Consider the following 12,876-nt stretch of genomic DNA (forward strand, 5'->3'; position numbering starts at 1 on the left):
TAAAGAAGTTTAACGGACCTCATATTGAGTTGTTTAGGTCTTACTCTATAAATGGCTCTGTGAGTAAAACTTTGAAAATAAGATTCTAATTAATGAATCCGGTATTATGGATTCAATGTCATAAGCCTTTTTCTAAACTGCAAATGTTATATGCTAATTTGAACTGCACTCCAAGGAGTAATGACTCTTGGAGTTTAAGGCCACAGAAAACAGGACACAGAAATGAATCCACGTATTTACCGCCAATTGATTTTCAACAAAGATGCCAAGAACGTACACAGGGGAAAGGATGCCCTCTTCAATAAATGGTGCTGGGAAAACTGGATATCCATATGAAGAAGAATGAAGCTAGACCCCTATCTAACACCATATACAAAAATCAACTCAAAATTAAATAAAGACTTAAATGTAAGACCCCAAACTATAAAACTACCGGAAGAAAACATAGGAGAAATTCTTCAGGATGTTGGTCTAGGCAAATATTTTATGAGAAAGAATTCAAAAGCACAGGTAAAAAAAAAAATAGACAGACAGAGTATATTAAACTAAAAAGCTTCTGCCCAACAAATGAAACAATCAACAGTGAAGAGATAACCTATAGAGTGGGAGAAAATATTTCCAAACTATTCATCTGACAAGGACTAATATCCAGAATATACAAGGAACTCAAACAACTTGACAGCAAAACATGAATAATCTGATTCAAAAGTGGGCAAAGAATCTGAATAGACATTTCTCAAAAGAAGACATGGAATGGCCAAAAAATATTAAAAATGCTCCACAGCACTAATCATCAGGGAAATACAAATAAAAACCACAATACGATATCTCACTTCCATTCAAATGACTGCTATCAAAAAGACAAACAGTAGCAAATACTGTGCAGATGCAGAGAAGAGGAAACTCTTATACATTGTTGGTGGGTATGTAAATTTATACATCCATTTTAGAAAACAATGTAGAGTTTTCTCAAAAACTAAAACAGCAGCAACAACAACAAACTTAAAATGAACTGCCATATGATCCTGCAATCCCACTACCAGACATTTAACTGATAGAAAGGAAATTAGTACATCAAAGGGCCACCTGCATCCCCACGGTGTGTTGTAGCACTATTTACGACAGCTAAGAGATGGAATCAACCTAAATGTTCATCGAAAGACAAATGGATCAAGAAAATGTTGTATATACAAAATGAAACACTATTCAGCCATAAAATGAAATAAAATCCTGTCATTTGCAGCAACATGGACAAGTCTGGAGGACATTATGTTAAGGGCAGGCACAGAAAGGTAAATACTGTGTGTTCTCACTCATATGTGGGAGCTGAAAAAAAATTAGCTCATGAAAGTAGAGAGTTGAATTGTAGGTATTAGAGGCTGGGAAAGGTAGTGGGCAGGAGAGGAGAGGCTGCTTAATGGATACAAAATTAGAGCTGAGGTAGGAGGAATGAGTTTTGGTGTTCTGTGGCATTGCAGGGTGGATATGGTTAACTATGATTTATTACATATTTTCAAAAAGCTAGAAGAGAGGATTTTGAACGTTCACAACACAAAGAAATGTTAAGTATTTGAAGTGGTAAATATGCTAATTAGCCTGATTTGAACATTACACATTGTATATATGTATCAAGATATTACTCACTCTGTATTCCATAAATATGTATATATGTATCAATTAAAAGCAAAAGAAAAAATATGTGTACCATAAAACAATAGAATATGGGCCAACCTTAATGATTTGCTTCTAATGAATGCGACGTATCCTGAGCTTCCACACAATGGGGGTCTTGGGTTCCAAGGGCAAGCAGTCTAAGATACAGAGCCTTTTTTAACCTAATGTTAAAAGTCACGTAGTGTTAATATAATTTTCACCACATTCTGTTCATTAGAAGTAAATTGCTAAGAGAGTGCAGGAGTTCTAGTGGGTTTTCAGGCTGCCTGCCCCAGATAAAGTTCCAGTCAGTGGTCGGCATCAATGACCAGACAAGTGGGGGAGCAAACCTTCAGATGATTCCCGTCCCCCCACCTTTGAGCTGTTCCCAAGGAAACTGAAAGGAAAAGGGACAAACTGTCTTGGCCAAGCTTTTCCCAAAACACAGATTCCTGAACTAAATACATGCTGTTGTTTTCAGCCATTACACTTTGTGTAATTGTTGGGAAACAAAAACAGAAAAGATTTTTAAAAAGAGACAATAAGAATCATAAATTACACAGTAGATTTTAGTCTTCTTTAAAGTAGGATCTAATCAGTATTGAGATCAATTTATTAATGGCAAACAATGCTAATGAGAAGCAGTAGATAACTAGAAGAAAGACATAAGAGCTATTGAGGAGGAAGTTTTTCTGAAGTTCCCTTCATTTACAAACTCTTATAACTAAGCAAATGTGCCTCTTTAGAATTTTCCCACAAGTTTGAGAATAAGAAAGACTGAGAAGCAAGGAAACATTATGTGAAGCGTAATCACTGGAAAACAACTAGAAATGTTTGGTTTAATGACTGAAATCACACATTTTCCCTGATTTTAATTAACTGAAATTCTAAAAGAAGCAAGCAGCTTTCAGTATTTATTAATAAATCTAATATTTTAATCTTCACTTTCCTTTCCTCAGTGAGGAAATAAGGAGAACATCGTGGAATCATTTTTAATCTTCTCAGACATAAAATAAATGTAGTACGCTTTGAAATGATGAGAAATTAAATACAATTTCTCCCTTATCTTCAAGTTTCTTTATATAAAGAAGCTAAGACCATCTTATCTTTACATTGTACTACAATGCTTCTCCATAACATACAAATTGGCTCTGAAATTTTGAAATTCAAATAACTAATTTGACAATTATCTGTCTCTGATAAATTGCCTGAACATTTTCTGCTTTTTAAGTGCTGTATTCCTGGAAATTTTTCATTAAATCGGTTGAACTATTTTAAAACTGTGTACTGAGCTATAAAGTATAGCTGTGCATCTCTATTGGTTTAAGTAAAGAAAGGTAAATACAGGGAATTGTGGTATCTGAAAACACACAATCTGCACCAAGAAAAGGATCAGCTCACTATTATACACAAGAATAAGGTATGAGATTGGAAGAGGATCTAACTATGAACTGAAAGATGACATATGATGAGCTCAGTTTCCAATGACAACAGCTGACAGCCCAGACTTTTCTCCTTCCTGGATAATAAAAATCTACAGATCATTCTATGAATTATAGCAAGTTAATAAAACATAATGTAGTAAATAGTAGACTGTATCAGCAGATCCTGTGACCACGATTTGATGAAAATGGGACTGTAGAGGGATGCACTGGGTGAGACATTAAAGGTATGAATGGGAGGAATAAAGGAAAGGACTCTGTCCATTCCTTCGTTAGCCTGACTTCCTATCATGTCATGGAGTCAGCAAGGTTGACTTATGTTGGCCACAGGCTCCTTCAATAAGCAAACAGTGAAGTTAAAGATGTTCCACAAAATTGAATTTTTATTATGACCTAAGACAAATGGTGACACGCAACATGATTAAAAAAGAGTTCTCACAAAATTTTCTTTGGTACTGGCATAAGAATAGACATAAATCAATGTATTAGAATTGAGAATTCAAAAATAAATGTACACATTTACAGTCAACTGATTGTCAAAAAGGGTAAGAAAGTAATTAAATAGGAAAAGAATAGTCTTTTCAACAGATGATGCTGGGACAACAGGTTATCTACTTGCAAAAGAATAAAGCTGGGTTCCCACCAAATACCATATATAAAAATTAACTCAAAACAAAATAGCTAAATGTAAGAGCTAAAACTATAAAACTCTTAGGAAAAAAATAGGGATAAATCTTTGTGATTGCATTTGTCAGTGTTTTCTTCCATATAATACCAAAAGGAAAAATAGATTAACTGGACTTCATCAAAATTTAAAAGTGTTGTGCTTGAAAAGACCGTATCAAGAAAGTAAAAAGTCAAAACTTTGAGTAGGAAAAAATATATGAAAAGTATATATCTGATAAGGGACTTATATGTAGGATCTTGGAAAACATACCAGCAGCTCCTGAAAAAGTTAAGCATAGAACTACCATATGACCCAGCAACTCAACTCATAAGTATACACCCAAGAGAAATAAAATCATTTGCAAACACAAAAACTTGTACTTGAATGTTCATAGCAGCATTATTAATAATGGCCAAAAGTTGAAACAATCCAAAGGTCCATCAACAGATGAACTGATAAGTAAAATGTTTGTTATATCCATATAATGCAGTATCATTCGGCAATAAGAACATATTAAGTACTGATATATGCCACAACGCAGATGAAACTTGAAAACTTTAGGCTGAGTGAAAGAGGCCAGTCACAAAACACGATGTGTGGTGATTTGAATGATATGAAATGTCCAGAATAGGCAAATCTACACAGACAAAATGGATAGCTGTTTCCCTAGGGCTGGGCAAGGAAGGGGAAACTGGTAAAGGATGTAAGGGTTTTTTTAGGGTGATAAAAATGTTCTAAAATTAATTGTGATGATGATTGCACAACTGTGAAAATACTAAAAGCCCCTGAATTGTATATTTTAAGTGAGTGAATTGTGTGATATGTTAATTATATCTCAATAAAACGAAAACAAAAACAAAAACAACCTGATTTGGTACTACTGATTTGAAGTCATATAATGGCATACTGCTTGCATTTAGACCATTGGCCAGGGTTCAAGACACAAAAGAATCAGCAGTATACCCTTTATATTATGTAAAAATGATATATTAAAATGCTATCGTTTTCACTGGTATCAAGAACATAAAATAAAAAGAAAAATTTTTCTTTCAGTACTCAAAGCATTGAGAGATTTCTATTTCCCAAAATAAGTGATTTTTTTGGTCCCAAAACTGATTAAAAATTACCTTATATTTTAGATTATTAATCTGAATATCTACATCAAATTGACTGGTCTTTACATCTCCATAAAAACTAAACTTGCCATTTTCACATTCATTGAGCTTCTTTTCTGTCATTTGTAAGAGTTTCTTATAGCTGCAGGAATGTACAGAACGAGTAAATCAAATTTCTTTAGGGTAAATATTTAATAATTATTTAAAGAGATATTACATTCTAACATACAAAAGAAACAAATCCATAAATTAGAATCCTCTCTCGTTTGTTTCAAACTAAAAGAGTTGGAAAACATTTAATGAAAGTATAATCTTAGGTAAATAACATGAAGAACATTTTTATGACATGTATGGCAGATAAAGAGTTAATATTAATTAATAAACTAGTTGTGTGCATTTTAGTATATTAATATAAAACTTTAAACTATTATTAATTATGAGCTCTAACCTAGAGCTCAGTATCCCAGGTGAAGAGAAAAGCATACTTATATAAGTTTGAAAAACACACAAAAATACATTTTGATACCCATTGACAACAGTCTATAAGAAGAAAATACATGCAGAAAACACCAAGGAGATTATTCAAAGTAGAAAAACGGACACAAAAGAAAATATCTGTGAAGTCTCAGTTAAGGAGGAAAAGGAAACGGGCGAGAGTTTTACAAGGAAGGAAATGAGCAGAGAGATAATGCATGGGCCCTTAAAGGCTGTTTTAAGAAGAGCTCTAGAGATCTTTGCCAGTACAATGTTAACAAAATGAAAGGAATGCAAAATCATGTACAGAAAGACAATGAGAGAAAAATAGTAATTAGAATTAGAAAACAAACCCAAGTACTCAGCAAATACATAGAAAAAAAGTCATGCTGGGGTCTTCAAAGGTACTAGGAAACATTCCATTTTCTATTTGGGTGATAGAAGCACAATGTCCATTTTAAATGCACAAGAGTGAAACTCTGTCTCAAAAAAAAAAAAAAAAGAAAGAAAGAAAAATATCACCACATACACAATTCACCTTTTTTTCCTCATGTGCACACATTGCTATTTATTACTGAATCCAGTTAAGGACACAGATGTTATCTTCCTGCCAGATAGATGTTCTGTTACTAGACAACAGTTTTAGCCTACCATTCATTCAGCCCCCGATAATTCTGCAATGCTTAACAACCTACTGAAGTCTCAAAAAAGAAATGGATAATGTGGGGAAGACTGATGGTGGTAAATTGTACACTGTGGGACGTTTTCCTCTTTTTTTTTTATTAGAAGCTCAAATCAACCTCAGGGGTCCTCACTTATTCAATTGCCTGCCCAAATCCTTCCAATAGATTCCTGTCTCCAGAATGAAAGAAAAATTCCAATGGCCTTTGAGGCCATTTAGGTAACCTCCCTGACCTCAGCTGCCATGACTCTCCCCTACTTACAGCATTTCTGCTATATGTGAATCCCACCACCCCTCATTAGTCTGAAACTGGGGGGTCCATTGCCAAACTAAAAGATCACAGATAACTACACTTATCATTGTTGGACAAAATTATATCCAAATGATGGTCATTGAGCCTTGAAATAAAAATTATAAGCAAATGATTTCTAATAATATTAAATTACCTATACCAGTGGGAAAAATAAATCAAATATGGTTTTCCTAAAATTCACCACATTTGTCCCAAATTGTTATTTAATAAAAAGTAGATGCCTTTTAAAAGTCGAGTGGTCATAACAACATGTAATTTGAGATTGAAATATTTTCAGATTTAAGTCAAATTGACATGAATAAAAATAAAATCATACCAACTAAAATGTGTGAACAGCTAATGAAGAAAAAGTATTACAAGATACAACAGTACACTTCAGTTCATCTGGGAAATCTAGAATTAACTGTCAAAGTAACTCACTTAATCAAATCTTAATTTCAAAACACTCATTTCAATTATGAGCATTTCCATTTATCTACTACATTATAGTCTTAAAATGTGGCAACATAAAGGCATTAAAATTATTTCAGCAGTGTAAGACTACATTATTAATATTAGTCTGTATCTATTAATCATTTGTAACAAACTCTTAAAATTGGAAAAGTAACATAACATCATTACTCAAAGTAAAGAATCTCTCAGCTTTAGGGCCGGGCGCAGTGGCTCACGCCTGTAATCCTAGCACTTTGAGAGACGGAGGCGAGTGGATTGTCTAAGCCCAGCAGTTCGAGACCAGTCTGGGCAACACGGTGAAACCCCATCTCTACTAAAACACAAAAAATTAGCTGGGCGTGGCAGCATGCGCCTGTAGTCCCAGCTACTCAGGAGGCTGAGACAAGAGAATTGCTTGAACCCAGGAGGTGGAGGTGGCAGTGAACCAAGATTACACCACTGCACTCCAGCCCAGGTGACAGAGCGAGACTCTAAAACAAACAAACAAACAAACAAACAAAAGAATCTCTCAGCTTTAACTGTTATTTGCTGAAAATAAGGCATTTCTAAGCTAATACAGTGAATAAATTAATCATCTATTTTTACATTCAGCTAGACTAAACATTTAGCTACCAGCAAATATGACTTTAAATTTTCCTTCAGGAGGTTTGAAAAATATTTATCTTTCTGAATACTTAGTTCTCATTCTGCTTTCTCTTCTTCATTTTGATATAGTATTTCTTTTAAATGATCACGCTCATTTAATAACTCCTTATATTTATCTTCTAGTGAACAATGTTGCTTTTCATTCCCAAGAAATTGGTCTTGAGTATTAATTATCTTTTCTTCTTTATCTGCATCTTGTGATCCTCATCTAGTTGCTGTTGAAGCAGCATATTTTCATTTTGTAGCTGGGATAATCTCTCTTCCATGGCTTCCTGCTTTGCAGTGTGTTTACTCACTTTATCTTGCTCATTTGCATACATTGGTTCAGTGTCCTTCATCTGACACCGTGTTTGGCGTAGATCTCTTTGTAGACGTTCTGAAACCAAAGTTATTTCTCTGAGAGCATCTCTTGTGTTATGGAACTAAATTGTTAGGTTACTGAATTTACTTTGAGCTTCAGAAAGTTGTTGAGAAAGAATTTCATTGTTACTTTTTAGGTTAGACATGTCAAAATTTATTTTTTCTTGTAAACAAGCATCTCTTGCACTCTGGAGAGCAAATTCTAGGTGTTTCCTTGATATCTTGCCTTGATCAAGATCACATATAGCAGCAGCCAGTGTATAACCATAGGATTCAGCTTCTGTTTCCAGTCTTTCCGTGTTTTCTTTTTCTTTCTTCAGTTCAGAACTGAGCAATAATCTGTCACCTCCTCTCACCTGTCAAAACATTCAGCTGTCCATTACAGTCAGATACTGTTTTTGTTACTGTTTCCTGGGTTTTTATTGTGTCTGTTTCCAGTCTTAGAGTGACAATTTCTCCCTTCAACATGCAGTTTTCATGCAACATATCTTCATGTCTATGAGAAATCTAAGTAAAGCAAAGGAAACTTTTAGCTACCACTCAATAAAATTACATATCACAATTTCCTCTAAAATTAAAGAATAACCTGTACATTTATACAATGAAAGGGTTGCCATATGTGGGTATCCAACTGGAGAAAAAGTCAGGTCAAAACCTCAAACCTAATAGACCATAGACTACCAAAAGTTCAAAAATTTATTTGAAGACAATGAATCTGTGAAAGTAAAAAAGAAACCACTAGGGAAGTTTTAAGAATCTCAAAATTGGATAAGACCCTCCCTGAATTACAAAAAATCCAAAGGCATAAAATAAAAAATTTAAAACTTAGACTATGTTAAAAAACTGGGGCCGAGCGCGGTGGCTCACACCTGTAATCCCAGAACTTTGGGAGGCCGAGGCAGGTGAATCACGAAGTCAGGAGTTCGACACCAGCCTGACCAACATGGTGAAACCCGTCTCTACTAAAAAAACTACAAAAATTAGCCGGGCACGGTGGCAGGCGCCTGTAATCCCAGCTACTCAGGAGGCTGAGGCAGGAGAATCACTTGAACCCAGGCAGCAGAGGTTGCAGTGAGCTGAGATCACACCACTGCACTCCAGCCTGGGTGACAGAGTGAGACTCCGTCTCAAAAAATAATAATAATTGTTTACCCTGGCCAGGCACGGTGGCTCACGCTTATAATCCCAGCACCTTAGGAGGTCAAGGCTGGTGGATCACCTGAGGTCAGGAGTTCAAGACTAGCTTGGCTAACGTGGCGCAACCCCATCTCTATTAAAAATACAAAAATTAGCTGGGCATGGTGGCAGGTGCTTGTAATCCCAGCTAGTCGGGAGGCTGAGGAAAGAGAATCGCTTGAACCCAGGAGGTGGAGGTTGTAGTGAGCTGATGTCACACCACTGCACTCCAGTCTGGGCGACAGAGCGAGACTGTGTCTCAAAATAAATAAATAAATAAATAAATAAGTAAATAAATAAATAGGGTTTACACCCCGATGGCTAACTTATACGTGACCCCATAATAAGAACTTTGGCACTGCATATATTTGGACAGATTAAATTTCCCAAAGTTATTTAAGTTTCTTTTTCCTGAGAAGGTTGTATAGACATTCTACTTTTCTAATGTTTTTATAGTCAGTTATAAGAATTGCATTCATTAACGAATGATAAAGCTAGGCATTTTAGCAAGTACTTCTACATATACACATCACATTAGTTATCACAATTCTGAAAAGAGGAGGTTAAAAATGTAAGCAAGCTACAGGATTTTCCCCAAGTCTTCCGATTCTACTTCTAGTGTTCTTCCACCAAATCCAAGTTACTTCTGTGGAATAAGTATACAAATAACACAAATAGCCTTTTATTTCAAAGCACCAGTAGTAAATAAGATGACATTTCTAGAGCTCTTTTTAGAAAATCGTGCAGTTATTTTCTATTGCAATAACTTTTGTTTTCTCTTCATGTTTGAAACAGTAATAGAAGAAAATACATTAAACTATTTCACTAGGAATGAAATACTTATGAGTAAATTATCAGTAAGTATATATTATGACATCATTATTTTCAAAAGCTCTTTGTACTGAAATAAGACACTACTTGGATGCCAAGATTTATAACAAATAACTACAGCTATAAATATCATAGTTCATTTTTAAGATGAGATAACATTTTTGGTTTTAGACCTAAACAATACGTATTAAATCGAAAAGATACTATAAGTGATATTGATGAAACAAAGTTAGAGATAGGAAATTTTTAACAAATATTAATGTTACTGATGTGAATTATTTCTTGCAGTCTTCAGTTCCATGTCTAGTATCATTTGAGACTGAGTTCAAGTTGTTGTTTCACTTCGATTTCTTTCTTATATTCCTCTTCTTTTCTGCCTAAATCTTCCCTAGTTTTTTCATATAACATGTCAGCATTTCTTCTCTTCTTCTTGTTTTAAAGTAAATCTGCAGTTAAATATGCTTATCTTAAAATTCATTTTGTTAGAAAATAAAACGTTCATTTTGTGATCTGCCACTTCATCAGTTAATTCATTATCCTAATAAAATTTCTATGTTCTCAAATATTTTTCCTAATTCTCAGATATCGAATTGTTTACTTCAGTCTCTTCCGAAGGATGTCTGTCTTGAAAGGTGGCGAGGAAAGAATACTCTGCCCATTGGCGAGTTTCCATTACTAGTAACTTCAGTTAATATTATTGAAAAGGATGTTGGAAATTATTCAATAAATTTACATGTTAAAATTTCCTTTTTGCCACACCTCTGTAATTAGGACAGATCATTTAAAGTTAACTAACTAAAAAGAAGTTACTGTTTAAAAGCAATTTTATAAATTCTCATCTTTATGAAATATTGCAGGTACCCCTAAAAATGATTTGCAGTGTAATACAAATAGCACCTTCAGATGTCTTTCACACAACGTATATCTATAAATTATTATAACCAAAGACTAGGCCAAAGAATCTAATACGTGTTACCCCACACATTTTGTTTCTTTTTTGACTGCTCTGCTGGTTGAGTTACAAATTAATATAAATCTTTTTGAGAACAATTTAGAAATATTGACCAAAGACCATTTTTAAAAGTTTCTATAATTTAACCAAATAATTCTGTGTTGAAGAATTTATTTAAAGTAAATAATTAGAAATGTAGAAAAAGATTTTTATAACAAATGTTCCTCGCTGTACTTATTATAATGCGAAAATATTTAAAAATTAAACATCTAATTTATTATATAAATAATGAGATTTCCATATGATGGACTCCTATAAAGCCATTAATATTATGATTTAAAATATATGAATTTATTATTATAATATAATTCATTGTATTAATTTAATAATTATTATAATACTATATTATTAATTATAATTAATTATGATAGTAGAAGTATTCACAGTTAAGGACTTGTTATATTATTTTGGCCTGGGTGTGGTGCTCACACCTATAATCCCAAAACTTTGGGAGGCTGAGGCAGGAGGATCACTTGAGCCCAGGAGTTCAAGACCAGCCTAGGAAAGATAGCAACACTCCATCTCTACAAAATAGAAATAAGAATAATAATTTTTAAAAAGAACTTGTTATATTATTTTGAAGAGTTTCACACTCCACAAGACCAAAAGATATTCTCCACTGTTACACCCCAAAAGGTAAGTCAATAATGACAAAAATTTTCCTATGTATGTTATTATAAAGTAAGTAGTCCAAAAATTTCTTTTAAACTAGAATGTCATACCTCAAATTGCTGAGTTTTTGTTCCCATTCAACTTGTTGGCTCTCTAACTTTTTGTTGTTGTTGTTGTTGTTTTTGTTTTTTGAGACGGAGTCTCGCTGTGTCGTCCAGGCTGGAGTGCCATGGTGCGATCTCGACTCACTGCAACCTCCACCTCCTAGGTTCAAGCAATTCTCCTGCCTCAGCCTCCTGAGTAGCTGGGACTACAGACATGTGCCACCACACCCAGCTAATTTTTTTTTGTATTTTTAGTAGAGACAGGGTTTCACCATGTTGGCCAGGCTGGTCCGAACTCCTGACCTCGTGATCTGCCCACCTCAGCCTCCCAAAGTGCTGGGATTAGAGGCGTGAGCCACCATGCCTGACCTAATTTCTTTTGTTTCAGATAGTTCCTTTGGTAGTACACTAAACTCATTTATCATTTTTTCAATTTCTACTGTAAGTTATTCACTGTGATCATTTTTAAGTTCTACTGATCTTTCACATAGGCAAACTGCATCCAGGCTAACAGAGCCTGTATCAGGGAGAAAACAAGGTAGAAATAAAATTTATAAGTGCTTTTTAACTATGAAGGACTGCATATTTTAACATTCACTCATTCATACACTGAACAAATATATGAGTGCCTAAATGTAAGACACTATACTAAGCTCTGCAGATAAAACAGACAAAACTTCTGCTCTTGGTTAGCTTACAGTGTAGTGAAGAACAAAGACAGAAAAAGATAACAGAGTTCTATGCTGACATAAGAGAATTTAATCAATACCGGGCCCAGGGAAGATTTCCCTGAGGAAGAGACGGCTACACTGAGAAATGAAGAATAAGATGAAAGCAGTTAAGCAAAGGGGGGAAAAAGCATTCTAGCCAGTCTATGGCATGTGCTGAAGATCTATTACAATTTGCTTCTAGCCAAGATGGAGCAACAGGTACTGATTTTCCTTCTTAGCTAAAATAACCAAAAACAAACAGACAAAAAATATTTTTAAATAATTTTCAAGACAGTGGACTTCAGGCAAAGAAGACAATAACTCCTAGAAGACAGGAGAAAAATATAAAGTAAGCCTTCTGAATGCTCCAGCTCTCTGCCTTGATAGCGTTTCCAGGTCATGGCACAGAAATTAACAAACTGAGGTGCAGTCTCCCTGAGTTGGAGTGATGAAGCTGAGAGCCTGGTCAAACCAAAGCAGACAGAAACCACAGGTCAGAACACTGGACAGAAAACAGAGGTAGAGAGAAAGAACCCTGGAGATGCAGAGATACCCTCCTGGGTATTTGGCAGAATATTGAACACGGCATGTGTACTAGGAAACTATCCAACACCAAGGGAAAAAAAT

This window comes from Gorilla gorilla, chromosome 14 (assembly GCF_029281585.2).
Source record: "Gorilla gorilla gorilla isolate KB3781 chromosome 14, NHGRI_mGorGor1-v2.1_pri, whole genome shotgun sequence".
NCBI lineage: Eukaryota > Metazoa > Chordata > Mammalia > Primates > Hominidae > Gorilla > Gorilla gorilla.